The 6,888-nt window shown below is 53.4% G+C and overlaps 1 long non-coding RNA gene across 1 annotated transcript; it reads right to left on the bottom strand.

Moving 5' to 3' along the window:
* Positions 1-3,521: 3,521 nt before the first annotated feature.
* Positions 3,522-6,648, bottom strand: LOC133239638 (uncharacterized). The gene is made up of 4 exons (XR_009733914.1): positions 6,269-6,648; positions 5,999-6,149; positions 4,830-4,983; positions 3,522-3,900 (listed from the first exon to the last, which is right to left on the bottom strand). It is a non-coding gene; the product is annotated as an uncharacterized LOC133239638 (long non-coding RNA).
* Between the last annotated feature and the right edge of the window lie 240 nt (positions 6,649-6,888).

Below are 6,888 nucleotides of genomic sequence, written 5' to 3'. Positions count from 1 at the left end.
TGAAAAAGAACCTCTGGGCTGCCCAGGTGACGCTAATGGTAAAGAATCCTCCTACCCAGGCAGGAGATGCAGGAGACGTGGGTTACATCGCTGGGTTGGGAAGATCCCCTGAAGTAGGAATGGAAACCCACTCCAGTATCCTTGCCTGGAGAATCCCATGGACAGAGGAGCCTGGCGGGCTACAGTCCATGGGGTCGCAAGGGTCAGACACGACTTAGCAACTCAACACCACCACCAAGGGCTAGTCAAGACATTCAGGCAAGGCTTTACTGGGGCTCCGATGGCTACAGGAGGGAGCAAAAACAAGTAACAGTTTCACCTTCTCACTCCCCGAGGTGGGGATGAGCTGGTTGCTTATGTGGGATGAGGGTGGAGGTCCGTCCAGGGGTCAGGCTGGAGGGGGCTTAGGCGGCCTGCCACCCCTGTGGGGGTGTCCAGGGCAGGGGGCACGTGCAGTACCCTGTTCTTGCTCCTGACACCTTTGTATCTTCTTGTCGGTAATTTGCTCCAACTGTGCGTGCGTGCAGTTGTTTGTAGAGCCTTATAGTGTCTTTGGATTTTGTTGCTCAAGGAGACGTTTGTCCAGGTGCAAGCACTGCGGGAAAGAGTCCCGCGTCCCAGGCCCCAGCCTCAGTGCCACAAAAGACGGTCCTGTGGGCTCAACAGTGCCTGGACTGGGTCAGCGGTCCTCAGATCACATGCTTGGGGGACAGAGCAAGGTCCAGTTGCTATAGAAGTCTCTTAATGATTCTGTACTTTTAGCTAAGGCAGGGTTGCAAGCACAAGCTCTTAGGTTTATAAGCAGAATTGAAAATTATACCTAAAACTCCTTTTAATATTGCTGAACCACAGGAGTCTGCGTTAGTACCTTACTAAGTGCAATGAACAGAGTTTCCCTTCCCTTAATTTTTTCTCCTCTTTGTATATTCTCGAGCATTGATGCCACTGCCACGGCCTCAGAATCTCTCTGAGACCAGAGGTGTGAACAGTGGAGGAGGCAGAAGGGAGTCTGTTGTGACCTGGGCGGAACCCTGTACACAGCTCACTTCTAAGTGAATTTGTGCAGAACAGTGAGCTTGGAGGGGAGGGGGTACTGGGGGGTGGTAGCTGCCTTTTCATAGAAACCAGGATAGAATTAGACAAAACTGCTACCAACAACCACTTCAGGGTTCTGGAAACTGACCTGAGTCAGGCAACAAATTGAGAAGCATTTATTCCTTCTTTAAATTTTTAAAAAAATATTTATTTTCTCATTTTTATTTTGGCTGCGCTGGGTCTTCATTGCTCTGCAGCATGTGGGGTTTTAGTTTGCCAGCCCAGGATCAAGCCCACATCCCTTGCATTGGAAGACGGGTTCTTAACCACTGGATCACCACGGAAGTCCCAAGATGCCAATTACGCTTGAAAACCTGCTCTTTGGGTCAGACCAGCAGGAATGGCCTCAGGCCTGGAGATGCACCTTGCCCCGTGCATCCCTGAGGGGATCAGCAGCTTTGCCGCCATCGGTTCTCATGGCAGGCAGAAATCCAGGGCTTTTTCAGCCGAAGGCAGTGAACCCCGTAGGCAGGGAATGGGGAAGCCTGCAGTTTTGCTGGTCTGAGCTCGAGGTCCCAGTTGGGATGAGCAGCAGACACCTCAGAATGTAATGGGGGCCTCGTGGGGACCAGAGCGCCCCAGGAGGGCTGGCTTAACCAACTGGGGTCGGGGGTGTGCCCATGTGCACTTGATGCAGACCTGGGGGACTTGGGGTGCGGGCCGGGGGGACTCGCAGGGTGATGGGCGCGTCCTAAGACTGATCCTGGCGTTGGCTGCACAGACTGAACACTTGTCCCTGAAGACTGAGTAAAATAATTTAGAGAACACTGCCTTATACACACGTTTTTCTCTATAACATCAAAGAGAAATAGATGAGACCCTGAATCAGGAACCATGGCTGCATGTCAGAACCACGCACAGTGCTTCTGAAAAGGGAGCTGCTCCCCGCCCCTCACCCGCTTCTACTTAATTGTTTCCTAGGGGAAGGCCTAAGTCACAGGCGGTTTAGAAGCCCTCCAGCTGAGTCCCACCTGCAAGCACGTCTGAAAACCATCGCACCTGGTCGGGGTGCGGTCCCTGGCGGACCCTAGAAGCTGGGGGAGTCAGACGGGTGCTGAGCGACGGAGGAGGAGGGGAGACAGGCATCTGAAGGCAGATGGGGAGACAAAAGGGAGAAAGTGCCGGGCGGGGTGAGGGGGGGGGGGCAGCTGCGGGCTGCCGCGGAGCGGGGAGGGTCAGGGAGGGTGAGATTGGGGGTGGGGGTGGGGGACAAGGACTCTGTCCACATGGCAGCCCAATGTAACCTTTTGGAGAGGAGGTGACCAGGGTTTAAGGTGAGGCAGGATAGGCTGGGTTAAAGATGGAGATGGGTTCAGGGTTAGGAAAGGTTGCAGCTGACCTCGTCCATCAGACATACGGGAGCCAGGCAGCGAGGGTGCGGGTTCCCGGCTGGGGCTGTGAGCAGGGAACCCACGTGTTGGCATCTGGGCTGGGGTGGGTCTCCTGTTCACAGTTTAGAAGGTGAGGGCTGAGTAGGCAAACGTGAATTTGTAAAGTGAAAGGGGGAAGGGACCCGGGTTCCGCAGTTAACGGGGGCGGCAGAAGTAAAAACCCAATTACTTTCAACTCAGGACAGTGAAACCCAGAGAGGCCACATGTGGTCCCACTCCACCTTGCCCAGGGGGTGAGCGCCCCTCTTAAGGGTGACGTACCCACGCCCAGAGTTAAGCTAGGTCATCGTCTGTGGTCTGGCGGCTGGGAGAGAGGGAATGGCGGCCTGAGGACAGGAGCTCACCAGGCACAGGTCTCATCTGGGAAGGGTCCGCGTTGAGGTTGGGGATGTGCAGGGCACCTCCCAGGCCCAACGTGGCAGCTGGGAACCAGCATGAGGCCTGCGTCCCACACGACCCTCGTAGAGTTCCCGCCTCTTAAGCTCCCCGTGTCCTTCTTAAGGATCAGAAGGGACAGAACGTGGGGTGGGAGAGGAGAGAGCAGGGAGGAGGCGTTCAGCATGGGTGCTGGGGAGGGTTTGCTGTGCTCTGTTCCCCCCGACATGGGCTCTCGTGTGCCCACCCCAGCCCACTCCCAGAGTGCTGGTGAAGGAAGACCTTTGAGAAGAGTACAGCATTGGGCAGGAGTCTGTGTGCTGAACTAGGGCTGGGCCTCAGGCCCTGGTGGTCAGCAGTGAGTTGAAGATGTTTCCTTTGGACCTCTTAGCCGAGCTCCTAATTACAGGATGTGTTCTCAGGCACCATTCCACATTTTAGGGGCTTTAACTCATTCGTTACGTATAGTAACTCATTTAATGAGTTAAAATAATAGCCCCATGCCAGCTATTATGTTAAATGCTTATGCAATTATGTTAAATGCGAATGGGTGGTAAAATAAAGACATTGTGATATATATGGGTTTTCAGAAAATAAAGTAGCAGGAAATTATTTTACTAAACATCCTAATGCGTAACATACTCTTAGCAGTCAGCAAAATTAATGCTATTCATGATTTACTGCTGTGTCTGAGAGGTTTATCTGGTGCAAAGGCGACGGGGGGTTATTACCCCTGACACCTAAGGAGTCTGGGCTGTGTGCGGGGACCCCGGGGGTGAGAGGCGGCTCCTACCCTCGAGGGACCGTGGACACTGAAGGGACAGAGTCGGGAGGTAGCCGGGCTGACTGTGCTTCCCAAGGCAGCACGGTGGCTGGGAGACGCCGGGGCCCCACCTGTCTGGACTGAGGGTCCCCAGGGCATCTCTCTCCAAGACTGTCACCGGGGCTTTGACGCTGGAGTTGGCAGAACCTCAGGTTGACCTGCTTCCAAAGCGGGTTTCTTATCTTTTTTGTCAGCATCATTGCTCGTTACATTTTCCTTCAGAGATTTTATAAGAAACATTAGATTACTTTAAAAAATCCATTTCTTGCACTCGTCAGAGGTCCTCAGCTAGGCAGTGGCGACGTGTGACCCCAGCCCTCCATCGTACCTCTCCGCTCCTCTCCCGAATCCTTACCCAACCCTGACCCCCTCCAGCGTTTTATCCATGAGAAGGGACGTGGCACCAATCTGACGGGTCTGACCCGACAGTGTCTGCATGGGCTCCAGGCAAGAGATGCAGGCATGACACACAGGGTCCGCCATGCAGACACCCAGCCTGGGCTCGGGATCCCCTCCTCCTCACAGGGGTAACTTCCCCAAACTGGAGACGTTCCTTTTACCTGCAGCAAAACTGCTCCTCAACTCCAGATAAAGTGAAAACCGTTTTGCAAAGAGCTGCAGGCTAATGACCTGCAGCCCACGGTCAGATCAGCCGGGATCTCCGCAGAGCTTAACACCCCCAGAGTCCTGGAGGCCCATCTCACCATCCCCAGGGCCACGGACACCCCCAGGGCTCACCAACTCAGGCAGGAGGAGATCAACTCAGCCCGTCCTCCGAGTGAGCAGAGGCAGAGAACTCATCACAGCCACCCCAACAGCCCCCAGTCTGCAGGGCCTGGACAGACGGGGTGGGGGGCGGCCAGCCAGTGTGGAATCAACCCGCTGAGGGTTAACCCGGCAAGGCTAAGTGACAGCAAAGCAGCTCAGCCCCAGCAGCTGAGAACATTCCACTTGTGAGCTCACAGCCCCAGACCGGAAGGGGTAGAAAACCAGATTCTACCCTCCCCGCCTCAGTCCTCTCAAACCTCCGCTGTTCCTGACCTCACCCAGTGTGCAGCCACAGGGCCGGGGATGACCCCACTCAAGCACAGAGCCCCAGGATCCCATCTGAGGGTTGGGGGTAGAGGGGTGTTAGCCACTCTTACCATCTTCTCTCCCTTCATTGACTTTGTCACTTTGTAGCTAAGACAGATGATAAAGCACATCAGCAGGCTCGCGGCCATCAGGAGGCCGCCCGCAACGGTGATCATAATCTTGAAGTCAAGCCTCTCAAGTATCATCTTGTGGCCAAGCGCACACCTGGGCAGAAAAGTGCCGGGAAGCATGTGCCCCACCCTGGGAAGCACGTGAATGTCCCCTGACCCCGGGGAAGCATGTGAATGTCCCCCCACCCCAGGGAGCAGTGAATGTCCATCCCCCCACCCCGGGAAGCAGTGAATGTCCCCCCACCTTGCCTCCCCCCACCCCCAGCCACTTAGCAATCAACCTCCATGGGCTTCCTTCAGTGGAGGGAGAGTTATCCCAAGCCACAGAGCCCTCTGCGTGTAAAACGTGGGTGGATCTCCCTAAGCTGGTCCAGGGTGGGTGGAAGGTTTACTCCAGAGAGAAGGAAGGACCCACGTGGGGAGAGTCTCTTTCTCTTTCACGGGCAGTAACGTGCAGCTGCACATGACGAACAGGCCTACACTTGGGCCCATGGCTTTGCTCCCAAACCCCACGTGCATCCTAAGTCACTTCAGTCGTGCCCAGCCCTCTGTGACCCTATGGACTGTAGGCTCCTCTGTCCATGGGATTCTCCAGGCATGAATACTGGAGTGGTTTGCCATTCCCTTCTCCGGGGGATCTTTTCAACCAAGTGATTGAACCTGAGTCTCTTAAGTCTCCTGCATTGGCAGGCAGGTTCTTTACCTAGGAAGCCCCTGAAATACATTGAACTTTCAGAATCAGGCTTACAAATCTCCTGTGGGAATAGCTAAGGGAATGTCTTTTTTTTCCCCAAAAAAATGTTATGTGTACACTGCTGAGAATACGCGAACCCATTTTGTAAATGATAACGTATCTTAGGGGAAAAAAATGTCAATTTTTCCCACTGACAAATGGGTCATGCCACCTCAGTATTTAAGGAGATTCTAGAAACTCCCTTCCAGACCTTTCTGCAGGCTCAGAGGTGGAGAGTGTCCTGAACAGAGGAGCCAGCCTCTCCAGGAACCAGGAGCCACCATCCCTTGTTCTGTCTAAATTTATTGTCGACCACACGCCTTGCTTGGCTATCTTTCTTCTGAAATCCAACCGAGTTCCTCAAAATCCAGTTTACCTGGAACGAGCAATTTAATCAAACACTCTGAGCCTTGAGAAGCGGGTCCCTTCAAAGGCTTGGTAATCCCTGGAGAGAAGAGAAGTGAATCCCGGAGAAAAGCCAACGATTCGAATGGTAGCAACACCTCCCTGAGTCCAGGCGTCCTGAGCTGCGTGAAGCCAAATAAAAGCAAAATGAATCGTGGGGAACAAGACGCTTCAGTAATGAATCTCCCCACCCCCACTCCGATGATTCTTGGAGGGATCTTACTGTCACCATGAGGACTACCTGGCTTCCAGACGTGCCGTCTTGTACCAGAGCTCAAGGGAGGGACGGGTATGTTCTGGGGCTTGGAGACCCATCGGGCTGTGTGACATCAGCCCTCAGAACACCAGCTTCTGGCCACAGAGTTCTCAGTTCTGTCCGGGTTCAGGTTTATTTTCGCCTCCCAGGAAATGCAGAATGTCTGGAAAACAATTTTCGTCATTTTGATCGAAGTCCAGAAGCTTTGCACGTTCTTGTTTCCCCTAGAGAAAACGTTTAGGATTTGTCTTCTAATCAAGACATAGTTTGAGATTTCAATAAAAAACTGGAAGAAAGCCTACCACGTACGGACGTGAACAGTGTCCTCAGACCCGAAGAGTTCTGGCCACACGGTGAACACGTTGGGTAGCCACTCAGATCTGTGTCACGGACATATATTGATCTAGTTAAATCAGTTGATAAATGTAACTGACATAGATACTTGACATATGTAACTATATACATAGTTTTATAAATGGCTATACACGACTGAGCGACTTCACTTTCACTTTTCACTTTCATGCATTGGAGAAGGAAATGGCAACCCACTCCAGTGTTGTTGCCTGGAGAGTCCCAGGGATGGTGGAGCCTGGTGGGCTGCCGTC

The sequence above is a fragment of the Bos javanicus genome, chromosome 26 (assembly GCF_032452875.1).
Source record: "Bos javanicus breed banteng chromosome 26, ARS-OSU_banteng_1.0, whole genome shotgun sequence".
NCBI lineage: Eukaryota > Metazoa > Chordata > Mammalia > Artiodactyla > Bovidae > Bos > Bos javanicus.
The sequence above is the reverse complement of the archived record's forward strand: the minus strand, read 5'-3'. Positions and strand labels throughout refer to the sequence as shown.